General features: G+C 51.0%; 1 protein-coding gene across 1 annotated transcript in view; it reads left to right on the top strand.

The window, feature by feature from the left end:
- The first annotated feature begins 249 nt into the window (after positions 1–249).
- LOC146058269 (odorant receptor 131-2-like) overlaps positions 250–26,667 on the top strand; it is a 189,006-nt gene continuing 162,588 nt past the window's right edge. Inside the window, exon 1 of the mRNA XM_083170482.1 lies at positions 250–481. The gene's annotated coding sequence lies outside the window, so the exon portion shown is untranslated. The remainder of the gene's footprint in view (positions 482–26,667) is intronic.

Here is a 26,667-nt window from a genome sequence, read left to right as displayed (position 1 = left end):
GCTCACCCAGTCACTGGCATCGGGCCGCGCTGGATCCACCTCCTCCAGCCCTCCTGCGCTGGCCGTGGCTTCCAGAACACGGCCGCGGCTACAGGAAAATGGCCGCCGGCCCCCTGCACTGAGTACATGTCCTCAGTGCGGGAGGCCGGCGGCCATCTTCCTGTAGCCGCGGCCGTGTTCTGGAAGCCGCGCGCAGGGGGCGGGGCCTTGCCGGTAACATCAAAGCCTGCCACCGCAGGGTTGTGGAAAGTACTAGTGGCCGAGCTGCTGGCACAGTCAGGACGTGTGTGGATGGGAGGAGCAGGGGAGTCAGCAGCAGCCAGGGCTTCTGAGGTTGGCCCCGCCCACCACACTCCGTGCATCAGCCTGCTGCTCTCCCTGCTATGTCCTCCTGTCACCGGCTGCCCTATGCTGCTTCCCCCACCACCACACAGACTGCTCCCATCACCCTGCACTCCCCTGGAAGGAGTAACACAGGCAGGTGAGTGTGCTGGGGAGTGGGGGTGTAATATGAGGGCATCACACAAGCACATTGTTTAATGTGTTTGTGTGGGGGGAGGGGGGCTGTGTATATAATGCATTGTGTAATGTGTTTGTGTGGGGGGAGGGGGGCTGTGTATATAATGCATTGTGTAATGTGTTTGTGTGGGGGGAGGGGGGCTGTGTATATAATGCATTGTGTAATGTCTTTGTGTGGGGGGAGGGGGGGCTGTGTATATAATGCATTGTGTAATGTGTTTGTGTGGGGGGAGGGGGGCTGTGTATATAATGCATTGTGTAATGTGTTTGTGTGGGGGGAGGGGGGCTGTGTATATAATGCATTGTGTAATGTGTTTGTGTGGGGGAGGGGGGGCTGTGTATATAATGCATTGTGTAATGTGTTTGTGTGGGGGGAGGGGGGGCTGTGTATATAATGTAATGTGTTTGTGTGGGGGGAGGGGTGCTATGTATATAATGCATTGTGTTTGTGTGGGGGGAGGGGGCTGTGTATATAATGCATTGTGTAATGTGTTTGTGTGGGGGGAGGGGGGCTGTGTATATAATGCATTGTGTAATGTGTTTGTGTGGGGGGAGGGGGGGCTGTGTATATAATGCATTGTGTAATGTCTTTGTGTGGGGGGGAGGGGGGCTGTGTATATAATGCATTGTGTAATGTGTTTGTGTGGGGGGAGGGGGGCTGTGTATATAATGCATTGTGTAATGTGTTTGTGTGGGGGGAGGGGGGCTGTGTATATAATGCATTGTGTAATGTGTTTGTGTGGGGGAGGGGGGCTGTGTATATAATGCATTGTGTAATGTGTTTGTGTGGGGGGAGGGGGGCTGTGTATATAATGTAATGTGTTTGTGTGGGGGGAGGGGTGCTATGTATATAATGCATTGTGTTTGTGTGGGGGGAGGGGGGCTGTGTATATAATGCATTGTGTAATGTGTTTGTGTGGGGGGAGGGGGGCTGTGTATATAATGCATTGTGTAATGTGTTTGTGTGGGGGGAGGGGGGGCTGTGTATATAATGTAATGTGTTTGTGTGGGGGGAGGGGTGCTATGTATATAATGCATTGTGTTTGTGTGGGGGGAGGGGGCTGTGTAAGGTATATAATGCAATAATGAGTGGACTGTTTATGAGCTGCTGTGTATAAATTAAAATTGGGGTGTGTATAATGTAATATTTGGGTGTGTATAATGTAGTAATGTGCTGTGTGTTATATGGTGTGGCTGTGTATAATAGACTATGGGCCTGATTCAGACCTGTTCAGTAGGTTGCATATATTTGCAGCCTAGTGAGCAGGTTGACGCTATCCAACATCACGCCAATACCCCCCCTGCGTGCGAATCCCCGCATTAGCATGAAAGTGGATGTGTACTTTTACACATCCCCTCGCATGTGGCCACACGGGAGAGAAATCATTCGATGGTCGCTCCCCATCGAATGATTTATTTTCCCCTTCGCTGATTAAACAGTCTACTGACTGACTAACTACTGACTGACTGACTACTGACTGACTGACTACTGACTGACTGTCTTTTATCCTGGCCAAATTCAGGCCGGGAGCTGATGTCATCCGCCTGCCATAGACATGCTTGCGTTCACAGGGGTACGTCCAGCGTGTTTATTGGCGCACCCATAAAACGCTGGGCTTTTCCCTGCTAGTGCCCTGTGTCCTCCAATACTGGAGCGAACGCCCCAGTGAGTGTGAAAGTCAGCGAAGGCAATTTACCAGGGAAGTTGCACATGCGCGACCCCCACCTCAATGGTGCTGCATTTTATTAGCGCCTGGAATCTCCCTGAAACTAGTTTTCAAAAGTAGGCAAGTATGGTCGGTAGTAGCCTCCCCGGTGGGCAGGAGGGGCATGTACTGCGCTCTCCCCTGCTCCCCCTCCCCCCAGCAGCACAATGGTGAGTTGCTGGTGGGAAATTCGGGCACTGTGGGGCATATGTGTTTCTGGCACTGTGGGGGCATATCTGGCACTGTGGGGGCATATGTGTTTCTGGCACTGTGGGGGCATATGTGTATTTGGCACTGTGGCGGAATATTTGGCACTGTGGGGGCAAATCTGGCACTGTGGACATCACATTATGTGGTGTAATGGGCATCATGGTATGGGGCGTAATGGCATTACGGTGTGGGGAGCATTGGGTAATTGCCATCACAGTATGGGGTGTAATGGGCATCAAGGTGTGCGGCATAATGTGTAATTAGCATCACAATGTGCAATCTGCAGGTACACAATATAATCATGGTACAGGTCACAAGCCTAATTTTTCAGTGTACCGCCGGCGCGCAACAAGCATTCTGTCTTCCAGAGAGTTGGGGGGGGGGGGGGGGCGGCGGTGGTGGTATGGGCCAGTGCTCTGGACTTGCCCCCTAGGCTAAAAGTTGCCAGCCAGCCCCTGCTGGAGACCCTAAAAAAGCATGCGATTTGGCTTCCGATGTTCCCTATATCGGGAACATCGGAAGCCAAATCCAACCATGTGTACACACTATTACTGTCTCCCTCTCTCTCCCTGGTACACATTATATCCCCTTGACACCCACACTTTCAATCTGTCTGTTCCTCTTTCCCTAACACTCTCTTGCGCCCCTCTTTCTTTTTCCCTCTCTGACACTAACTCCCGCTCATTCTCCTGACTATCTTTTGCATTGTAGTGACTATAGCAGGGAGGGGGGGGGGCTTTCTAGATTTTGCTATGGGGCCCAGAAAGGTCTAGTTACGCCTCTGCCAGAGAGGCCAATGTTTTGGAGTGTGTGGAGGAGGAGAGGGTGATCCACAGTGTCAAAGGCAGCAGAGAGGTCCATGTATGATCTGTACATATGGGCAGTCATTCGATAATCGATTGGCTCTGAATAAACCCAATTTCTTATTTACCCCCTCACTCTCCTTTCCTCTTAGTTATAGTCCCACTGGAGAGCAGCATAATTTATATTTCTATATATTTAAAAAAATACACTAATGGCACAGCCGACCAAATTTTATTATAGATAGACCAAATGTATATAAATAATATATAAATATATATAGCAGCACTTAGTCCTTAGAAGGAAAGAAAAACCAGCACTCACGTTTTTGATATATATATATATATATATATATATATATATAATTTATATACATTTGGTCTATCTATAATAAAATTTGGTCGGCTGTGCCATTAGTGTATTTTTTTTAAATATATAGAAATATAAATTATGATGCTCTCCAGTGGGACTATAACTAAGAGGAAAGGAGAGTGAGGGGTTAAATAAGAAATTGGGTTTATTCAGAGCCAATCGATTATCGAATGACTGCCCATATGTACAGATCATACATGGACCTCTCTGCTGTAACTTGCTGTATGGACCTTGCACCACACCTGCTGCCAATACTATTGAGTGCCACCTTGCCCAAGTCTCTCTCTCTCTCTCTCTCTCTCTATATATATATATATATATATATCTGGCTACATCTGTCACTCAAAGTGTGTCTGGAGCTGTAACGCTGGGTTGTGGACTTCTATCTTAATTTATGATTGTCATCACCTGTTTTAAACAGGGTAATTGATAAGAAAGGTGTTTAAGCACAGGTGATGGTAATCCATAAATTAAGAAGAAAGTCCAGAAACAGAGCAATGTGTCCCTCCTGGAGAGGGTCATGGTGGGAGGTATGCACCTCCCTCCCTCCCCCCCCCCCCCATTCACGGCATCCCCACGATTAAATGGCACATGCAAAACACTGACATGGCTATGGTCGACAATGAAAAAGGTTGACAAGATTTATTTTTCACTTTTTCAGTGTTTTCATATTCATTCTCATGTGTCGACATGGACACCAATGAAGTGCCACACTTATGTCAACATTTACATGTGTTGACCTTTCTGTGTTGATTTTTTCTTGTGGCAATTCGCGGCACCCCCCCGCCACCCCCCTCCCGCGATTTGCAGCACACCCCCCCGCAATTCGCGGCACCCCAGGTGACTCCCGCGATTCGCGGCCCCACCCCATGACACCCCCCCTCCTGCGATTCGCGGCACCCCGCGACCCCCCTCCCACGATTCGCGCCAACCCCCCGGGCCACCCCTCCCGCGGTTCACGGTGCCCCCAACGACCCCCCCTACCGCAATTCCCCACCCCTGACCCCCCCCATCTGTCATTGCGGCAACCCCCCGCCCCCGCGAACCACCCTCCCGCAATTCACTGCAACCCCCCGCGCCCCCCCTCCCACAATTCACGGCACCCCCCCCCCCCCCCCCCCCCGCAATTCACGGCATCCACCCACGACCCCTCCTCCCGTGATTCGCGGACACCCCTCACCTCCTCCCTCCCCCCCACCCCCGCGCGTGATTCACGGCAACCCCAGGATTAAATGGCACATGCAAAACACTGGCACGGCTATGGTCGACAATAAAAAAGGTTGACATGAGTTTTTGAAGATTTATTTTTCTTTTTTTGAATGTTTTCATATTCATTCTCATGTGTCGACATGGACACCGATGAAGTGCCACACTTATGTCAACATTTACATGTGTTGAACTTTCTGTGTTGATTTTTTCTTGTGGCGATTTGCGGCACCCCCCGCGACCCCCCTCCCGCGATTTGCAGCACACCCCCCGCAATTCGCGGCACCCCCGGTGACTCCCGCGATTCGCGGCCCCACCCCGTGACACCCCCCCTCCTGCGATTGCGGCACCCCGCGACCCCCCTCCCACGATTCGCGCCAACCCCCCGGGCCCCCCCTCCCGCTGTTCACGGTGCCCCCCACGACCCCCCTACCGCAATTCCCCACCCCTGACCCCCCTCCTGTCATTGCGGCAACCCCCGCCCCCGCGACCCATCCTCCCGCGATTCACTGCAACCCCCCGCGCCCCCCCTCCCACAATTCGCGGTACTCACACCCCCCGCCCGCGACCCCCCCCTCCCGCAATTCACGGCATCCACCCACGGCAGCACCCCTAAGCCCCTCTTTAGTCCCCCATATACTCACACACCCCTATCACTACCCAGCTTCCTGCTCTCCTGAACCGTAACTTCCACCACTGGGGAGTCGCTGACGCTGTTTTGCCCACATGCCCCTATCATGCCTCATAGCCAGCCTCCTGCTCTCATGCACCCGAACTCCCACCCAGTAGGAGGAGACACTGACTAAGGGCCACCATCCTGTACTCCTGTACTGCCACACTGGACCCTCACCCACTGGCAGAAGCTGCACAGTATCTCCCACCCTCCTCTTTAGTCCCCCTTATGCCCACACACCCCTATCACTACCGAGCCTCCTGTTTTCCTGTGTCGTGACCTCCGCCAGTGGGGAGCCGCTGACTCAGAAACACCCTACTATACTATTGCACACACACACACACCTAAACAACATGCACACACAGCCCCCCCCCCCACATCCACAAATGTCACTGTACCATCCACACTATCAATGTACATCTTACTCTGTAACCGCTTTTTAATTAAACAAAACAATACACACCCCCTTCCACATCATATGCTCTCTATTTAACACATTTCACCTACTGTATAACTCAAGTTGCAATACAGGCATCTGTCATACAATTCTAACCATCTTTCTCATATACAAATGTTCACAAATTAAGGGGGCGCATATACGCCGGTGTGAAGAGCGCCCGTAGGGCGCAATGAATCACCTAGTATATATATATATATATATATATATATATATACACACACATGTGGGGGTGTACAGCAGTGTAGACCCCTGGGCATAGCAATGTATTGGGGCACCTACCTATCCTCCAGCGGTAGGGGTGGGGGAAGCTTTGATGTCCCGCGGGTGGTAGGGGATATTATATAAACCGCTCAGCATGTATGGCCTGGATCAGTAATTTCCACTAATTACCCCTTTACTGCACAGATGGTGGGAGATGGGGTGGGAGAAGGGGGCATTGGGCTGAATGAAGGGGCCCTGATACATAACTTCCAGGGTGGTAGAGGATGTTTAATACGCAGAGGAGGGGTGTATAGTGGAGTGGGCTCATTATTCATAATTTTCTGGTGGGAGGACAGCTTGATTGACTGCAGATATCTCCAGTTCCCAGAAATAGATTTCTTAGATATTAATGGAATTAAAAACTAGAGAATTTCACCTACCAAATGGTATTGGGGACTAGGGGATCAGAGTTCAGGAGGCAGAGCAATCTGCCAACGAGAATATAATACTACATACCAGGTGTGTGGAGCTGGAGCAGTAACCAGCTGCTGGAAGGCTGATATCTCTGGTTCTGGGAACAGTAGACAAGCTACTAGTGTCCATCAAAGGGGGAGAGTCCCAGCTTTTGGAATATACCCTCAGGAAAACTCTAAGTCAGACAGAACCTGAAATATCTGACTGGGAAGAGCAATCAACAGGCTTGGATGGGGACCACTGCTTTGAAGTCAGATATCTCCTGTTCCCAAGGGCAGATTTTTTAAAATTCTTGTGCCCATGGAAATAGGGGACCCTCAGATTTCAACCTAGGGCCCTTAGACTCCTGGGGGCATTTCTGGGTACTCAGAAACCCCCCTGTATGCGCCACTGGCCTCAGACCTACTCACATTTGCACAGACTGCAAAGTCTCTTCAATGTTTCGGGAATTGCGCATGGATCTGCAAGTGGATAGCGATTAAGTCTCTCGCAATTTAGCAAGGGGCGTATTACCTTTCTGTCTGGGCAACAGCTTTCTCCTCACAGTCCACTACAACTCTCTGATTAACAAATGAGTCCCTATATCATAACAATGCATTGTAAACAGCAGGGGACAGATGACCTCACTGAAGCCGGGAGAGCTCTACCATAGACCATGTTTGGCCAGTGGACTCCCCCATCTCCTGCTGGGACAGCTGTTTGTCCATAGATGGAGAATGTTGTCCACAGTAACATTCATATTAAACTTATAGAATGCCGTACAGTAATTCCTTAAAAATAATAATACATTTTGTTTCCGCAATCGATAACATACTGTAGGACAGGATAGGCCTCTGAAGTCCACTTAGAAGTGATGTAACAAAAACAGTAACGTCTTCTACGTGTATACAGTACATACTTACATATGTGTCTGTTCTATGCAGCCCTTACACAGAACTCTAAATCGTCAGCGCTGATCTCGTAGCGTCCATTTATACGGTATTTCCCTGGCTAGAATGTGTTTTATATATATTTTCTGTGTCATTGACTCACTTGGCGTAACCCCTGGGGGACAAAGAATTTAGCAGGTTGGAAACTTCTCTTCCATCATTATCGGCGTTCCCAGTTGGCACATTGTTCTGCCTGAAGAACTTCACATTATGTTCATATAAACAACCGTTATGGATCATTCCTAATTATGGTGAATCACTCATCGTTTTTTAACCTACTAAAAATGTATTTATTTCAATCTCATCATATGTACAGTCGAGGGCTTAAAGTGGTCCTAGAGAGGTGGTGGAACTCATTACCTCTGCATGACATCACAAAGGTAGCCTCTTGGACCTGAGGAGAGGATGGATGCTGTCCCACAGAGAGGGTACCAGGAGGGGTGGTCAGCAGGTGAAGGAGAACCATGAAGGCTGCTCCTTACTCTGTTCAATGGCACCTAACCCCAAGTCGCTGCCACCATCAAAATGAATCTAGCAGGTCCATTTATAGAAGATGTTTATTACTCATAATAAAAGTTACACAATTTATACTCTAAATATAAAAAATATAAAATATATAAAATGCACAAAGTATTCAGCGATGAATTCTGCAGAAATACTGTCTGGAACAGTCACAGCAACAACTGACGAGGCAGATGGCGATACTGAGAACTTGGGGTGCAATCAGCTGGACGGACCACAGGACAGAATAACATCTAACACATACTTGCCTACTTTGAAAGTTTCCTCTCCGGGAAAAGACCGGGGAGGAGACTGTCAGCAGCACTTCTAGGGGCGGGGCCTCATGTAGACTAGATGGCATCAAGCCCCGTCCCATTACTGCAAAAGCCCCATTACTGCAAAAGTATATTAAAATATAAAATATATAAAATGCACAAAGTATTCAGCGATGAATTCTGCAGAAATACTGTCTGGAACAGTCACAGCAACAACTGACGAGGCAGATGGCGATACTGAGAACTTGGGGTGCAATCAGCTGGACGGACCACAGGACAGAATAACATCTAACACATACTTGCCTACTTTGAAAGTTTCCTCTCCGGGAAAAGACCGGGGAGGAGACTGTCAGCAGCACTTCTAGGGGCGGGGCCTCATGTAGACTAGATGGCATCAAGCCCCGTCCCATTACTGCAAAAGCCCCAATTTGCGGGCCTCCGATTTGCATATTTAGCCCCCCCCCGAACAGCTGCAAAGGAGATTTGGGGGTCTGGCAGTATCTGGGAGGGTTGCCCATCTTTCCGGGGAGATGGGAGGGGGATCCGATTTTTCGGGAGCCTCTCGGCCATTGCATGGGGTTAGGCAACCCTGATTAACGTTAATCATTTTTAATTGCCCCCACTTATACTCAAGAAACAATGAGACAGCCTTTAAATGTATCAGACATTCAAATGTAAAATGATCATGTGATATCTGCTGATAAATAGGGAGCAGATAATTATTGAAGTTTGTAAAAAGCGGAGGCTGCTGCCATGTGGTAGTGCTGACCCCATAGTGAGCGAGGGGGGCAGCTTAGCACATCTATATATATATATATATATATATATATATATATATATATATATATATATATAAAAGGCTAACCCCTCCTCGCCTCTATGAGGTGAAGTACTGCCAGTGATTACTAACGGCCACTTGTTGGACCAAATTGCTTCTTTGTGTGCTAATAGATGTCATAACAGAAAATAACAGGCAGCACGCAAGGCTAAGATGCCAGAGAGTGTATTAGTTTTGCGTGCTTGTTCCAAACCATTCGATGGTCAGCGACCATCGAATGTTTTGGTCCCCGCACCCAAGGCTGTATATGCAAAATGGGGGAATTCGCAGAGCAGGGCGGGTGGTTGGCGGGGGGCGTTTCATCCACACGCAACAATGCGAATTTTGCAGCACTGTGTGTGGACCAGAATAAGTTCCTAAGCCACAACTCCGAACTGATTAATCATATACTAAGTGCAGCGTAATGCCATATCGCTGCTCAGCAGAAACAGTCCATGTCCATCATATACTAAGTGCAGCGTAATGCCATATCGCTGCTCAGCAGAAACAGTCCATGTCCATCATATACTAAGTGCAGCGTAATGCCATATCGCTGCTCAGCAGAAACAGTCCATGTCCATCATATACTAAGTGCAGCGTAATGCCATATCGCTGCTCAGCAGAAACAGTCCATGTCCGTCATATACTAAGTGCAGCGTAATGCCATATCGCTGCTCAGCAGAAACAGTCCATGTCCGTCATATACTAAGTGCAGCGTAATGCCATATCGCTGCTCAGCAGAAACAGTCCATGTCCATCATATACTAAGTGCAGCGTAATGCCATATCGCTGCTCAGCAGAAACAGTCCATGTTCATCATATACTAAGTGCAGCGTAATGCCATATCGCTGCTCAGCAGAAACAGTCCATGTCCATCATATACTAAGTGCAGCGTAATGCCATATCGCTGCTCAGCAGAAACAGTCCATGTCCAACTTTCTATCAGCTACGATCAATGTAGTCTGGTCGGTCTATAAGGATGACTTCCGTTCTGCACGACACTCCTTCCACATTCATTAAAGTCTGGGCACCTTGGACCAGTCACTTCCATGCACCTCAGCCTCCTTACCCGTAACTTAACTGTTTCATATGACATAGTACAGTACTTGTTTAGATTCCTGTGATTGTTGTTGATACAGATGGAGAAGCTCACATTGGATCTGCTCCTGGCGATTCCATCACCATTTGCCAGCCTCCGGCAGCTGCCAGAAGGGGGCGCGTTTGGAAAGAGAAGATCGTGCACCCCGCTCTGATAGAGCCCTCCGCCGGCTCCCCGATGCTCCCTCGTTCTCCCCCCATTGGTGCCGGCACCCCCCACTCGCGTTTCCCATCTCCCTGAAGCGGAGATGGGCAGGGAAACCAATCCCCACCGTTATGCTGATGGGGACAGACGTGTGTGAGACGCTCGTGTGACCCTGTGAGATGGCATGGGGCAGCAGGGACGGGGGCGCTCATAGGAACACAGAACTTTCATTGGGGATTACCATGAAAATGCTGGGTGTTCCCAGGGGTAAGAGGGTGGTATAATGTGTGACGGAAATGGGCTAATCCCCAGCTACAGGTCAGTGCTGCCCCCTGCAGAGTAATGTCCACTAATCCCCAGCTACAGGTCAGTGCTGCCCCTGCAGAGTAATGTCCCCCTAATCCCCAGATACAGGTCAGTGCCGCCCCCTGCAGAGTATTGTCCCCCTAATCCCCAACTACAGGTCAGTGCCGCCCCCTGCAGAGTAATGTCCCCTAATCCCCAGCTACAGGTCAGTGCTGCCCCCTGCAGAGTATTGTCCCCCTAATCCCCAGATACAGGTCAGTGCTGACCCCTGCAGAGTGATGTCCCCTAATCCCCAGATACAGGTCAGTGCCGGCCCCTGCAGAGTAATGTCCACTAATCCCCAGCTACAGGTCAGTGCTGCCCCTGCAGAGTAATGTCCCCTAATCCCCAGCTATAGGTCAGTGCTGCCCCTGCAGAGTAATGTCCCCTAATCCCCAGATACAGGTCAGTGCCGCCCCCTGCAAAGTAATGTCCCCCTAATCCCCAGCTACAGGTCAGTGCTGCCCCCTGCAGAGTAATGTCCCCTAATCCCCAGCTACAGGTCAGTGCTGCCCCTGCAGAGTAATGTCCCCTAATCCCCAGATACAGGTCAGTGCCGCCCCCTGCAAAGTAATGTCCCCCTAATCCCCAGCTACATGTCAGTGCTGACCCCTGCAGAGTAATGTCCCCTAATCCCCAGATACAGGTCAGTGCCGCCCCCTGCAAAGTAATGTCCCCCTAATCCCCAGCTACAGGTCAGTGCTGCCCCCTGCAGAGTAATGTCCCCTAATCCCCAGCTACAGGTCAATGCTGCCCCCTGCAGAGTAATGTCCCCTAATCCCCAGCTACATGTCAGTGCTGACCCCTGCAGAGTAATGTCCCCTAATCCCCAGCTATAGGTCAGTGCTGCCCCCTGCAGAGTAATGTCCCCTAATCCCCAGATACAGGTCAGTGCCGGCCCCTGCAGAGTAATGTCCCCTAATCCCCAGATACAGGTCAGTGCTGCCCCCTGCAGAGTAATATCCCCTAATCCCCAGCTACATGTCAGTGCTGCCCCCTGCAGAGTAATGTCCCCTAATCCCCAGATACAGGTCAGTGCCGCCCCCTGCAAAGTAATGTCCCCCTAATCCCCAGCTACAGGTCAGTGCTGCCCCCTGCAGAGTAATGTCCCCTAATCCCCAGCTACAGGTCAATGCTGCCCCCTGCAGAGTAATGTCCCCCTAATCCCCAGCTACAGGTCAGTGCCGCCCCCTGCAAAGTAATGTCCCCCTAATCCCCAGCTACAGGTCAGTGCTGACCCTGCAAAGTAATGTCCCCTAATCCCCAGCTACAGGTCAGTAGCGGCCCCTGCAGAGTAATGTCCCCTAATCCCCAGCTACAGGTCAGTGCTGCCCCCTGCAGAGTAATGTCCCCTAATCCCCAGCTACAGGTCAGTGCTGACCCCTGCAGAGTAATGTCCCCTAATCCCCAGATACAGGTCAGTGCCGGCCCCTGCAGAGTAATGTCCCCTAATCCCCAGATACAGGTCAGTGCTGCCCCCTGCAGAGTAATATCCCCTAATCCCCAGCTACAGGTCAGTGCTGCCCCCTGCAGAGTAATGTCCCCTAATCCCCAGCTACAGGTCAGTGCTGCCCCTGCAGAGTAATGTCCCCTAATCCCCAGCTACAGGTCAATGCTGCCCCCTGCAGAGTAATGTCCCCTAATCCCCAGCTACAGGTCAGTGCTGCCCCCTGCAGAGTAATGTCCCCCTAATCCCCAGCTACAGGTCAGTGCTGCCCCTGCAGAGTAATGTCCCCTAATCCCCAACTATAGGTCAGTGCTGCCCCTGCAGAGTAATGTCCCCCTAATCCCCAGCTACAGGTCAGTGCTACCCCCTGCAGAGTAATGTCCCCCTAATCCCCAGCTACAGGTCAGTGCTGCCCCCTGCAGAGTAATGTCCCCCTAATCCCCAGCTACAGGTCAGTGCTGCCCCCTGCAGAGTAATGTCCCCTAATCCCCAGATAGAGGTCAGTGCTGCCCCTGCAGAGTAATGTCCCTAATCCCCAGCTACAGGACAGTGCTGCCCCCTGCAAAGTAATGTCCCCTAATCCCCAGCTACAGGACAGTGCTGCCCCCTGCAGAGTAATGTCCCCCTAATCCCCAGCTACAGGTCAGTGCTGCCCCCTGCAGAGTAATGTCCCCTAATCCCCAGCTACAGGTCAGTGCTGACCCTGCAGAGTAATGTCCCCTAATCCCCAGCTACAGGTCAGTGCTGCCCCCTGCAGAGTAATGTCCTCCTAATCCCCAACTACAGGTCAGTGCTGACCCTGCAGAGTAATGTCCCCTAATCCCCAGCTACAGGTCAGTGCTACCCCCTGCAGAGTAATGTCCCCCTAATCCCCAGCTACAGGTCAGTGCTGCCCCCTGCAGAGTAATGTCCCCCTAATCCCCAGCTACAGGTCAGTGCTGACCCTGCAGAGTAATGTCCCCTAATCCCCAGCTACAGGTCAGTGCCGACCCCTGCAGAGTAATGTCCCCCATATCCCCAGCTACAGGTCAGTGCCGGCCCCTGCAGAGTAATGTCCTCTAATCCCCAGATACAGGTCAGTGCTGACCCTGCAGAGTAATGTCCCCCTAATCCCCAGCTAGAGGTCAGTGCTGCCCCCTGCAGAGTAATGTCCCCTAATCCCCAGCTACAGGTCAGTGCTACCCCCTGCAGAGTAATGTCCCCCTATTCCCCAGCTACAGGTCAGTGCCGACCCCTGCAGAGTAATGTCCCCCATATCCCCAGCTACAGGTCAGTGCCGGCCCCTGCAGAGTAATGTCTCCCATATCCCCAGCTACAGGTCAGTGCCGGCCCCTGCAGAGTAATGTCCTCTAATCCCCAGATACAGGTCTGTGCTGACCCTGCAGAGTAATGTCCCCCTAATCCCCAGCTAGAGGTCAGTGCTGACCCTGCAGAGTAATGTCCCACTAATCCCCAGCTACAGGTCAGTGCTTCCCCCTGCAGAGTAATGTCCCCTAATCCCCAGATACAGGTCAGTGCTGCCCCTGCAGTGTAAAGTCCCCCTAATCCCAAGATACATGTCAGTGCCGCCCCCTGCAGAGTAATGTCCCACTAATCCCCAGCTACAGGTCAGTGCTGACCCCTGCAGAGTAATGTCCCCCTAATCCCCAGCTACAGGTCAGTGCTGCCCCCTGTAGAGTAATGTCCCCCTAATCCCCAGCTACAGGTCAGTGCTGACCCTGCAGAGTAATGTCCCCCTAATCCCCAGCTACATGTCAGTGCCGGCCCCTGCAGAGTAATGTCCCCCTAATCCCCAGCTACAGGTCAGTGCTGCCCCCTGTAGAGTAATGTCCCCCTAATCCCCAGCTACAGGTCAGTGCTGCCCCCTGTAGAGTAATGTCCCCCTAATCCCCAGCTACAGGTCAGTGCTGACCCCTGCAGAGTAATGTCCCCTAATCCCCAGCTACAGGTCAGTGCTGCCCCCTGCAGAGTAATGTCCCCCTAATCCCCAGCTACATGTCAGTGCCGGCCCCTGCAGAGTAATGTCCCACTAATCCCCAGCTACAGGTAAGTGCTGACCCCTGCAGAGTAATGTCCCCTAATCCCCAGCTACAGGTCACTGCTGCCCCCTGCAGAGTAATGTCCCCTAATCCCCAGATACAGGTCAGTGCTGACCCCTGCAGAGTAATGTCCCCCTAATCCCCAGATACAAGTCAGTGCTGCCCCCTGCAGAGTAATGTCCCCTAATCCCCAGATACAGGTCAGTGCTGCCCCCTGCAGAGTAATGTCCCCTAATCCCCAGATACAGGTCAGTGCTGCCCCATGCAGAGTAATGTCCCCTAATCCCCAGATACAGGTCAGTGCTGCCTCATGCAGAGTAATGTCCCCTAATCCCCAGCTACAGGTCAGTGCTGCCCCCTGCAGAGTAATGTCCCCTATTCCCCAGCTACAGGTCAGTGCTGCCCCATGCAGAGTAATGTCCCCTAATCCCCAGCTATAGGTCAGTGCTGCCCCCTGCAGAGTAATGTCCCCTAATCCCCAGATACAGGTCAGTGCTGCCCCTGCAGAGTAATGTCCCCTATTCCCCAGCTACAGGACAGTGCTGCCCCCTGCAGAGTAATGTCCCCTAATCCCCAGATACAGGTCAGTGCTGCCCCTGCAGAGTAATGTCCCCTAATCCCCAGATACAGGTCAGTGCTGCCCCATGCAGAGTAATGTCCCCTAATCCCCAGATACAGGTCAGTGCTGCCCCATGCAGAGTAATGTCCCCTAATCCCCAGCTACAGGTCAGTGCTGCCCCCTGCAGAGTAATGTCCCCTAATCCCCAGCTAGAGGTCAGTGCTGCCCCCTGCAGAGTAATGTCCTCCTAATCCCCAGATACAGGTCAGTGCTGCCCCTGTAGAGTAATGTCCCACTAATCCCCAGATACAGGTCAGTGCTGCCCCTGCAGAGTAATGTCCCCTAATCCCCAGCTAGAGGTCAGTGCTGCCCCCTGCAGAGTAATGTCCTCCTAATCCCCAACTACAGGTCAGTGCTGCCCCCTGCAGAGTATTGTCCCCCTAATCCCCAGCTACAGGTCAGTGCTGACCCTGCAGAGTAATGTCCCACTAATCCCCAGCTACAGGTAAGTGCTGCCCCCTGCAGAGTATTGTCCCCCTAATCCCCAACTACAGGTCAGTGCCACCCCCTGCAGAGTATTGTCCCCCTAATCCCTAGCTACAGGTCAGTGCTGTCCCCTGCAGAGTATTGTCCCCCTAATCCCCAACTACAGGTCAGTGCTGCCCCCTGCAGAGTAATGTCCCCCTAATTCCCAGCTACAGGTCAGTGCCGCCCCCTGCAGAGTAATGTCCCCTAATCCCCAGCTACATGTCAGTGCTGACCCCTGCAGAGTAATGTCCCCTAATCCCCAGCTACAGTTCAGTGCTGCCCCCTGTAGAGTAATGTCCCCCTAATCCCCAGCTACAGGTCAGTGCTGCCCCTGCAGAGTAATGTCCCCTAATCCCCAGCTACAGGTCAGTGCTGCCTCCTGCAGAGTAATGTCCCCTAATCCCCAGCTACAGGTCAGTGCCACCCCCTGCAGAGTAATGTCCCCCTAATCCCCAGCTACAGGTCAGTGCTGCCCCTGCAGAGTAATGTCCTCCTAATCCCCAGCTATAGGTCAGTGCTGACCCCTGCAGAGTAATGTCCCCTAATCCCCAGATACAGGTCAGTGCTGCCCCCTGTAGAGTAATGTCCTCCTAATCCCCAGCTACAGGTCAGTGCCACCCCCTGCAGAGTAATGTCCCCCTAATCCCCAGCTACAGGTCAGTGCTGCCCCTGCAGAGTAATGTCCTCCTAATCCCCAGCTATAGGTCAGTGCTGACCACTGCAGAGTAATGTCCCCTAATCCCCAGCTACAGGTCAGTGCCGACCCCTGCAGAGTAATGTCCCCCATATCCCCAGCTACAGGTCAGTGCCGGCCCCTGCAGAGTAATGTCCCCCATATCCCCAGCTACAGGTCAGTGCCGGCCCCTGCAGAGTAATGTCCCCTAATCCCCAGATGCAGGTCAGTGCTGCCCCCTGCAGTGTAATGTCCCCTAATCCCCAGATACAGGTCAGTGCCGCCCCCTGCAGATTAATGTCTCACTAATCCCCAGCTACAGGTCAGTGCTGCCCCTGCAGAGTAATGTCGCCTAATCCACAACTACAGGTCAGTGCCGGCCCCTGCAGAGTAATGTCCCCTAATCCCCAGATACAGGTCAGTGCTGCCCCCTGCAGAGTAATGTCCTCCTAATCCCCAGATATAGGTCAGTGCTGACCCCTGCAGAGTAATGTCCCCCATATCCCCAGCTACAGGTCAGTGCCGGCCCCTGCAGAGTAATGTCCCCCATATCCCCAGCTACAGGTCAGTGCCGGCCCCTGCAGAGTAATGTCCCCTAATCCCCAGATACAGGTCAGTGCTGCCCCCTGCAGAGTAATGTCCCCTTATCCCCAGATACAGGTCAGTGCTGCCCCCTGCAGAGTAATGTCCCCCTAATCCCAAGCTACAGGTCAGTGCTGCCCCCTGCAGAGTAATGTCCCCTAATCCCCAGCTACATGTCAGTGCTGCCCCCTGCAGAGTAATGTCCCCTAATCCCAAAATACATGTCAGTGCTGCCCCCTGCAGAGTAATGTCCCCTAATCCCCAGCTACAGGTCAGTGCTGCCCCCTGCAGAGTAATGTCCCCCTAATCCCCAACTACAGGTCAGTGCTGCCCCCTGTAGAGTAATGTCCTCCTAATCCCCAGCTATAGGTCAGTGCTGACCCCTGCAGAGTAATGTCCCCTAATCCCCAGATACAGGTCAGTGCTGCCCCCTGTAGAGTAATGTCCTCCTAATCCCCAGCTATAGGTCAGTGCTGACCCCTGCAGAGTAATGTCCCCTAATCCCCAGCTACAGGTCAGTGCCGACCCCTGCAGAGTAATGTCCCCCATATCCCCAGCTACAGGTCAGTGCCGGCCCCTGCAGAGTAATGTCCCCCATATCCCCAGCTACAGGTCAGTGCCGGCCCCTGCAGAGTAATGTCCCCTAATCCCCAGATGCAGGTCAGTGCTGCCCCCTGCAGTGTAATGTCCCCTAATCCCCAGATACAGGTCAGTGCCGCCCCCTGCAGAGTAATGTCTCCCTAATCCCCAGCTACAGGTCAGTGCTGCCCCTGCAGAGTTATGTCGCCTAATCCCCAACTACAGGTCAGTGCCGGCCCCTGCAGAGTAATGTCCCCTAATCCCCAGATACAGGTCAGTGCTGCCCCCTGCAGAGTAATGTCCTCCTAATCCCCAGCTATAGGTCAGTGCTGACCCCTGCAGAGTAATGTCCCCTAATCCCCAGCTACAGGTCAGTGCCGACCCCTGCAGAGTAATGTCCCCCATATCCCCAGCTACAGGTCAGTGCCGGCCCCTGCAGAGTAATGTCCTCCTAATCCCCAGATATAGGTCAGTGCTGCCCCCTGCAGAGTAATGTCTCCCTAATCCCCAGCTACAGGTCAGTGCTGCCCCTGCAGAGTTATGTCGCCTAATCCCCAACTACAGGTCAGTGCCGGCCCCTGCAGAGTAATGTCCCCTAATCCCCAGATACAGGTCAGTGCTGCCCCCTGCAGAGTAATGTCCTCCTAATCCCCAGCTATAGGTCAGTGCTGACCCCTGCAGAGTAATGTCCCCTAATCCCCAGCTACAGGTCAGTGCCGACCCCTGCAGAGTAATGTCCCCCATATCCCCAGCTACAGGTCAGTGCCGGCCCCTGCAGATAAATGTCCTCCTAATCCCCAGATATAGGTCAGTGCTGCCCCCTACAGAGTAATGTCCCACTAATCCCCAGCTACAGGTCAGTGCCGCCCCCTGCAGAGTAATGTCCCCCATATCCCCAGCTACAGGTCAGTGCCGACCCCTGCAGTGTAATGTCCCCTAATCCCCAGCTACAGGTCAGTGCTGCCCCCTGTAGAGTAATGTCCCCTAATCCCCAGCTACAGGTCAGTGCTGACCCTGCAAAGTAATGTCCCCTAATCCCCAGCTACAGGTCAGTGCCGCCCCCTGCAGAGTAATGTCCCCTAATCCCCAGCTACAGGTCAGTGCCGCCCCCTGCAGAGTAATGTCCCCTTAATCCTCAGCTACAGGTCAGTGCTGCCTCCTGCAGAGTAATGTCCCCTAATCCCCAGCTACAGGTCAGTGCTGCCCCCTGCAGAGTAATGTCCCCTAATCCCCAGATACAGGTCAGTGCTTATCCTGCAGAGTAATGTCCCCTTAATCCTCAGATACAGGACAGTGCTGCCTCCTGCAGAGTAATGTCCCCTATTCCCCAGCTACAGTTCAGTGCTGACCCATGCAGAGTAATGTCCCCCTAATCCCCAGCTACAGGTCAGTGCCGCCCCCTGCAGAGTAATGTCCCCTTAATCCTCAGATACAGGTCAGTGCCGCCCCCTGCAGAGTAATGTCCCCTAATCCCCAGCTACAGGTCAGTGCCGCCCCCTGCAGAGTAATGTCCCCTAATCCCCAGCTACAGGTCAGTGCTGCCCCTGCAGAGTAATGTCCCCCTAATCCCCAGCTAGAGGTCAGTGCTGCCCCCTGCAGAGTAATGTCCCCTAATCCCCAGCTACAGGTCAGTGCCGGCCAATGCAGAGTAATGTCCCCCTAATCCCCAGCTACAGGTTATTGCTGCCCCCTGCTGAGTAATGTCCCCTAATCCCCAGATACATGTCAGTGCTGACCCCTGCAGAGTAATGTCCCCCTAATCCCCAGCTACAGGTCAGTGCTGACCCCTGCAGAGTAATGTCCCCTTAATCCTCAGCTACAGGTCAGTGCTGCCTCCTGCAGAGTAATGTCCCCTAATCCCCAGCTACAGGTCAGTGCTGCCCCCTGCAAAGTAATGTACCCTAATCCCCAGATACAGGTCAGTGCTTATCCTGCAGAGTAATGTCCCCTAAATCCTCAGCTACAGGACAGTGCTGCCTCCTGCAGAGTAATGTCGCCTAATCCCCAGCTACAGGTCAGTGCTGCCCCCTGCAGAGTAATGTCCCCTTAATCCTCAGATACAGGTCAGTGCCGACCCCTGCAGAGTAATGTCCCCTAATCCCCAGCTACAGGTCAGTGCCGCCCCCTGCAGAGTAATGTACCCTAATCCCCAGCTACAGGTCAGTGCTGACCCTGCAGAGTAATGTCCCCCTAATCCCCAGCTAGAGGTCAGTGCTGCCCCCTGCAGAGTAATGTCCCCTTATCCCCAGCTACAGGTCAGTGCCGGCCAATGAAGAGTAATGTCCCCCTAATCCCCAGCTACAGGTTATTGCTGCCCCCTGCTGAGTAATGTCCCCCTAATCCCCAGCTACAGGTCAGTGCTGCCCCCTGCAGAGTAATGTCCCCTAATCCCCAGATACAGGTCAGTGCCGCCCCCTGCAGAGTAATGTCCCCTAATCCCCAGCTACAGGTCAGTGCTGACCCCTGCAGAGTAATGTCCCCCTAATCCCCAACTACAGGTCAGTGCTGACCCTGCAAAGTAATGTCCCCTAATCCCCAGCTACAGGTCAGTGCCGACCCCTGCAGAGTAATGTCCCCTTAATCCTCAGCTACAGGTCAGTGCTGCCTCCTGCAGAGTAATGTCCCCCTAATCCCCAGCTACAGGTCAGTGCTGCCCCCTGCAGAGTAATGTCCCCTAATCCCCAGATACAGGTCAGTGCTTATCCTGCAGAGTAATGTCCCCTTAATCCTCAGCTACAGGACAGTGCTGCCTCCTGCAGAGTAATGTCCCCTAATCCCCAGATACAGGTCAGTGCTTATCCTGCAGAGTAATGTCCCCTTAATCCCCAGCTACAGTTCAGTGCTGACCCATGCAGAGTAATGTCCCCCTAATCCCCAGCTACAGGTCAGTGCCGCCCCCTGCAGAGTAATGTCCCCTTAATCCTCAGATACAGGTCAGTGCCGCCCCCTGCAGAGTAATGTCCCCTAATCCCCAGCTACAGGTCAGTGCCGCCCCCTGCAGAGTAATGTCCCCTAATCCCCAGCTACAGGTCAGTGCTGCCCCTGCAGAGTAATGTCCCCCTAATCCCCAGCTAGAGGTCAGTGCTGCCCCCTGCAGAGTAATGTCCCCTAATCCCCAGCTACAGGTCAGTGCCGGCCAATGCAGAGTAATGTCCCCCTAATCCCCAGCTACAGGTTATTGCTGCCCCCTGCTGAGTAATGTCCCCTAATCCCCAGATACATGTCAGTGCTGACCCCTGCAGAGTAATGTCCCCCTAATCCCCAGCTACAGGTCAGTGCTGACCCCTGCAGAGTAATGTCCCCTTAATCCTCAGCTACAGGTCAGTGCTGCCTCCTGCAGAGTAATGTCCCCTAATCCCCAGCTACAGGTCAGTGCTGCCCCCTGCAAAGTAATGTACCCTAATCCCCAGATACAGGTCAGTGCTTATCCTGCAGAGTAATGTCCCCTTAATCCTCAGCTACAGGACAGTGCTGCCTCCTGCAGAGTAATGTCGCCTAATTCCCAGCTACAGGTCAGTGCTGCCCCCTGCAGAGTAATGTCCCCTTAATCCTCAGATACAGGTCAGTGCCGACCCCTGCAGAGTAATGTCCCCTAATCCCCAGCTACAGGTCAGTGCCGCCCCCTGCAGAGTAATGTACCCTAATCCCCAGCTACAGGTCAGTACTGACCCTGCAGAGTAATGTCCCCCTAATCCCCAGCTAGAGGTCAGTGCTGCCCCCTGCAGAGTAATGTCCCCTTATCCCCAGCTACAGGTCAGTGCCGGCCAATGCAGAGTAATGTCCCCCTAATCCCCAGCTACAGGTTATTGCTGCCCCCTGCTGAGTAATGTCCCCCTAATCCCCAGCTACAGGTCAGTGCTGCCCCCTGCAGAGTAATGTCCCCTAATCCCCAGATACAGGTCAGTGCCGCCCCCTGCAGAGTAATGTCCCCTAATCCCCAGCTACAGGTCAGTGCTGACCCCTGCAGAGTAATGTCCCCCTAATCCCCAACTACAGGTCAGTGCTGACCCTGCAAAGTAATGTCCCCTAATCCCCAGCTACAGGTCAGTGCCGACCCCTGCAGAGTAATGTCCCCTAATCCCCAACTACAGGTCAGTGCTGCCCCCTGCAGAGTAATGTCCCCTAATCCCCAGCTCCAGGTCAGTGCTGCCCCTGCAGAGTAATGTCCCCCTAATCCCCAGCTACAGGTCAGTGCTGCCCCCTGCAGAGTAATGTCCCCCTAATCCCCAGCTACAGGTCAGTGCTGACCCTGCAGAGTAATGTCCCCTAATCCCCAGATACAGGTCAGGGCTGCCCCCTGCAGAGTAATGTCCCCTAATCCCCAGATAGAGGTCAGTGCTGCCCCTGCAGAGTAATGTCCCCCTAATCCCCAGCTAGAGGTCAGTGCTGCCCCCTGCAGAGTAATGTCCCCTAATCCCCAACTACAGGTCAGTGCCGCCCCCTGCAGAGTAATGTCCCCCTAATCCCCAGATAGAGGTCAGTGCTGCCCCCTGCAGAGTAATGTCCCCTAATCCCCAGCTACAGGTCAGTGCTGCCCCTGCAGAGTATTGTCCCCCTAATCCCCAGCTACAGGTCAGTGCCGCCCCCTGCAGAGTATTGTCCCCCTAATCCCCAGCTACAGGTCAGTGCTGCCCCCTGCAGAGTAATGTACCCCTAATCCCCAGCTACAGGTCAGTGCTTCCCCCTGCAGAGTAATGTACCCCTAATCCCCAGCTACAGGTCAGTGCTGCCCCCTGCAGAGTAATGTCCCCCTAATCCCCAGCTACAGGTCAGTGCCGCCCCCTGCAGAGTAATGTCCCCCTGATCCCCAGCTACAGGTCAGTGCTGACCCCTGCAGAGTAATGTCCCCCTAATCCCAAGCTACAGGTCAGTGCCGCCCCCTGCAGAGTAATGTCCCCTAATCCCCAGCTACAGGTCAGTGCCGGCCCCTGCAGAGTAATGTCCCCTGATCCCCAGGTACATGTCAGTGCCGGCCCCTGCAGAGTAATGTCCCCTTATCCCCAGCTACAGGTCAGTGCTGCCTCCTGCAGAGTAATGTCCCCCTAATCCCCAGCTACAGGTCAGTGCTGCCCCCTGCAGAGTAATGTCCCACTAATCCCCAGCTATAGGTCAGTGCTGCCCCCTGCAGAGTAATGTCCCCTAATCCCCAGCTACAGGTCAGTGCTGCCCCCTGCAGAGTAATGTCCCCTAATCCCCAGTTACAGGTCAGTGCTGCCCCCTGCAGAGTAATGTCCCCTAATCCCCAGCTACAGGTCAGTGCTGACCCTGCAAAGTAATGTCCCCCTAATCCCCAGCTACAGGTCAGTGCCGCCCCCTGCAGAGTAATGTCCCCCTAATCCCCAGCTACAGGTCAGTGCTGACTCCTGCAGAGTAATGTCCCCCTAATCCCCAGATACAGGTCAGTGCTGCCCCTGCAGAGTAATGTCCCCTTAATCCCCAGATACAGGTCAGTGCCGCCCCCTGCAGAGTAATGTCCCCCTAATCCCCAGCTACAGGTCAGTGCCGGCCCCTGCAGAGTAATGTCCCACTAATCCTCAGCTATAGGTCAGTGCCGTCTCCTGCAGAGTAATGTCCCCTAATCCCCAGCTACAGGTCAGTGCTGCCCCCTGCAGAGTAATGTCCCCCTAATCCCCAGATACAGGTCAGTGCTGCCCCTGCAGAGTAATGTCCCCTTAATCCCCAGATACAGGTCAGTGCCGCCCCCTGCAGAGTAATGTCCCCCTAATCCCCAGCTACAGGTCAGTGCCGGCCCCTGCAGAGTAATGTCCCACTAATCCTCAGCTATAGGTCAGTGCCGTCTCCTGCAGAGTAATGTCCCCTAATCCCCAGATACAGGTCAGTGCCGCCCCCTGCAGAGTAATGTCCCCCTAATCCCCAGATACAGGTCAGTGCTGCCCCTGCAGAGTAATGTCCCCTAATCCCCAGATACAGGTCAGTGCTGCCCCCTGCAGAGTAATGTCCCCTAATCCCCAGCTACAGGTCAGTGCTGCCCCCTGCAGAGTAATGTCCCCTAATCCCCAGCTACAGGTCAGTGCCGCCCCCTGCAGAGTAATGTCCCCCTGATCCCCAGCTATAGGTCAGTGCTGCCCCCTGCAGAGTAATGTCCCCTAATCCCCAGCTACAGGTCAGTGCTGCCCCCTGCAGAGTAATGTCCCCTAATCCCCAGCTACAGGTCAGTGCCGCCCCCTGCAGAGTAATGTCCCCCTAATCCCCAACTACAGGTCAGTGCTGCCCCCTGCAGAGTAATGTCCCCTAATCCCCAGCTACAGGTCAGTGCCGTGTAGAGTTTTATTTTAGGGATCATATATCTCTCTTATCCCAATAAGGGTTATTGAGATTGAAATATTATATAAAATATATTTATTATATCTGGTATTGATATAATAACATATATATTTGACATCTGCAATTATATTCTAATAGACCTTACAATACAATATGCAGAGTACTTGTCATAATTTGATTCCCCAAATATGAGAGTTCGAGACTTGTAATTTTAGCTCCAATTGGAGGATTTTATTTATAGGCAAACAAACCATACAGAATAATTGTAACACAGTAATTAATGTATATGCTATTATATATATATTTATATACGCCTCCTTGCTTATATTACCTAAAACAACATTAAACAATTGACAGACTTAAGACTGCTATAAAACTAACATAAATTGTAGACTTCAGTATTCCATAACTTTATCAACAACTGAACATTTATATCTACCATGATTACTCACTCACTCCAGCCCATCGCTTCTAGGTTCCGTTCCTCTCTCCTGCTCGTGGCTCACATCTCTCCTCCTGACTCACTGAATGGGTTTCTTGCTGACTGTCCGTGTGTCTGTGAGTGAATGTCTACTCTATCTCTCTCCTTATATCACAAATACATGAATTGAAGTTCCCTGTTCTCATGACGTTATTGAATTTATGGATGCTAATGGTGACAGGGTCTCCTGCTTGTCTGGACTCTAGTGGTAATCTCCATTGCGAGATCTCCTGTTTCTGGGCTCTCCCTGTGCATCAATCTATTTTACACTCCTGTTGTCAAAATACAATAGTGTTCTGTCTGTCCTGCAATGTAACTTGGATGATGTACTAGCAGTCTACATTCTCCAGAAAGGAAACCAGATGGCTGGAGTTTGGCCTATAGTGTCTATATAGTATTGCTTAATTAATAAATATAGATATATCTGGGGAGGGTAACAACACTCTATCTGCTTAATAGTATGCCTTAGACATTTTGTCTCCTAAATGAATTCAGTTGCATTTGATATGTTACAAAGTGGTCATTCATATTATTTAGTAAACCCAAAAGCTATACTACGATGTCTAAACATTAAACTCTGATGTCCTAATTATTAAGCTATTCCTATTTTTATATACACATACATAATATATACTATGGTTAAAATCACATTACATTAATGATGGTATAAAACAATATCTATATGCCTATATGGTAACAGTCCCCCGCTTGTGACCATGAGAAATTATTTTGATTGGTCACACAGTAAATTACCATACTTGCTTCATATATATTTCCAAACTTTCTTTTTCAAACTATCCTAAACATAAATTAACCATTGGTATGAAATATCCTTCATTTAATTAACCTATTTTACCCTATTATAACTAAATTTGACCAGGGACAGAGGTTATTTATATTCAGTATTCATGAGGAAAATATTTTCATTGCTACAGACAGTTATATGCCATGCCATGGCTTGCCTTGTAGATGTTGTTTTGTCGATGTGTGAGGACACTTTCCTTGTACTGTTGCTCACAGTGATTTCCTGGCTGAGGGCTGTCACTTGTGTGGGTTGCAGTTCTTGGAGACACTTTACATTTGCAGTATGGTGGACGTAGAAGTAGAATTCTTCTTCGAGGCTGTTGACTTGCTTGACATGTTGCTTTACATATATAGAGGGAATGTGTGTGGCCCTTGGAGTGCTGTGGTCTTGATAAATTTCTTCACCACAGTTTTGCAAAACACGGGGCCTTCGATAAGCCTCATAATGCAGTCCTTAGCGAGTTTGCTTTGTATGTCCTTTACGATTATCGCTGTGATCGTGACAAGTGTCCTTGTGCGTCCTTTAAGATTATCGCGCTGCAATCATGATAAGTGTCCATGTCTCTCTTTAACCCCAACCTCGTTGTGTTGAACAAAACAGTTTGTGATGTTGAATACAGCAGTTGAAACTTTAACCAAGTATTTTTGCTTTACTGGTTGGTAAGAACATTTATCTTCAGGCATTGGCAGGTAAATGTCTGGGGTAGATTCTAAAGGATCCACTCCGTTTATACTAAATTTCCTCACTGAATAATAATTTACCATTCAGTCTCTGATCTCTTACCTACCTTCCTATATGCTATCTTATCTTAAACTAAAATAACCATACACCAGCTAAATCCTATAACTAACAATGATATTTTGATTTGACATATCTATGACAACATCCTATCAATACATATTTTGATTTAACGTATCTATGACAACATCCTATCAATACAATAAATGACCCTTATTTTGCTTCAAACTAATATTAGATATCTGTTAAGAATGGGTTTGTCTATATCGAATTCCATCCAGTGTGTGTGATATGCAGCCATGTGCATATAAAATAACTACAATATCCCATCTATGCTATTGTTCATTCTCTTAGACTTGGTTATGTCTGTATTAAGAGATTGGTCCATCTCAACAACTAACAAAACGTTTCTCTTTTACAATTTGATGTAAGGCATACCATTCTTTGTCTGATATTTAAATTAGTTTGAAGCTTTTTAAGAAGGAAGCGTATATATATAATCAGCATATACTCATAAGAAAAATAAGAAGAAAAAGAAAACAAATATTTACAAGGTATATACAATTACATAAGAATGAAGATCATATGTGTGAATTGATCGGCAATTAAAAATGTATGTACAAAAGGATTCTGCATGCTTGGTGGTTAGAATAAAGCACACTGTAAATGGAATGTCCATGTGTCACAGTGTCCTGACAAACAAACAAACAATGATTGCTGTAGTGAGGGGGTTAATGAACTTCTCCTGAAGAAGAGAAAAGGGGATTTTGTCCATGTGTCCAGAAAACAAATAGTAGTTGCTGTATTTAAACCTTTTCCTTCTCTGAAGGACTGAAGAAAGAAAAATAAACTAATAAAAAAAAAGTCCTTTGATTTTTGTCCATGTGACAGTTTTTGGATCCTCCTTAGGTGACAAATACAAGCTGTGCGAGGTACTGGCAGCAATAAAAGGGTTAGTAGAACTTTGGTTTAAATTGGAGCTTTGTTTGGGGTTTTGCATCCATTTGTATTAAAGCTGCTTGTGCAGAACTTGTAACCTAAAATTGAAACAAAAAGAAATACAATTACTATTATTGCTAGTGGTGTGACATTGCTAGCTATATCTTTTGTGCTATCTGCTGGTCCAACATTGCTGGCCATGTTTTCTGGTTTGTACCATTTCTCTCCTCTATGTAATAGTATATGTCACTGACAACATAAACTTTGCTGCAGGTATGAT

The sequence above is a fragment of the Crinia signifera genome, chromosome 2 (genome assembly GCF_055691185.1).
Source record: "Crinia signifera chromosome 2, ASM5569118v1, whole genome shotgun sequence".
NCBI lineage: Eukaryota > Metazoa > Chordata > Amphibia > Anura > Myobatrachidae > Crinia > Crinia signifera.
This window is presented reverse-complemented; position numbering and strand designations above follow the sequence as displayed.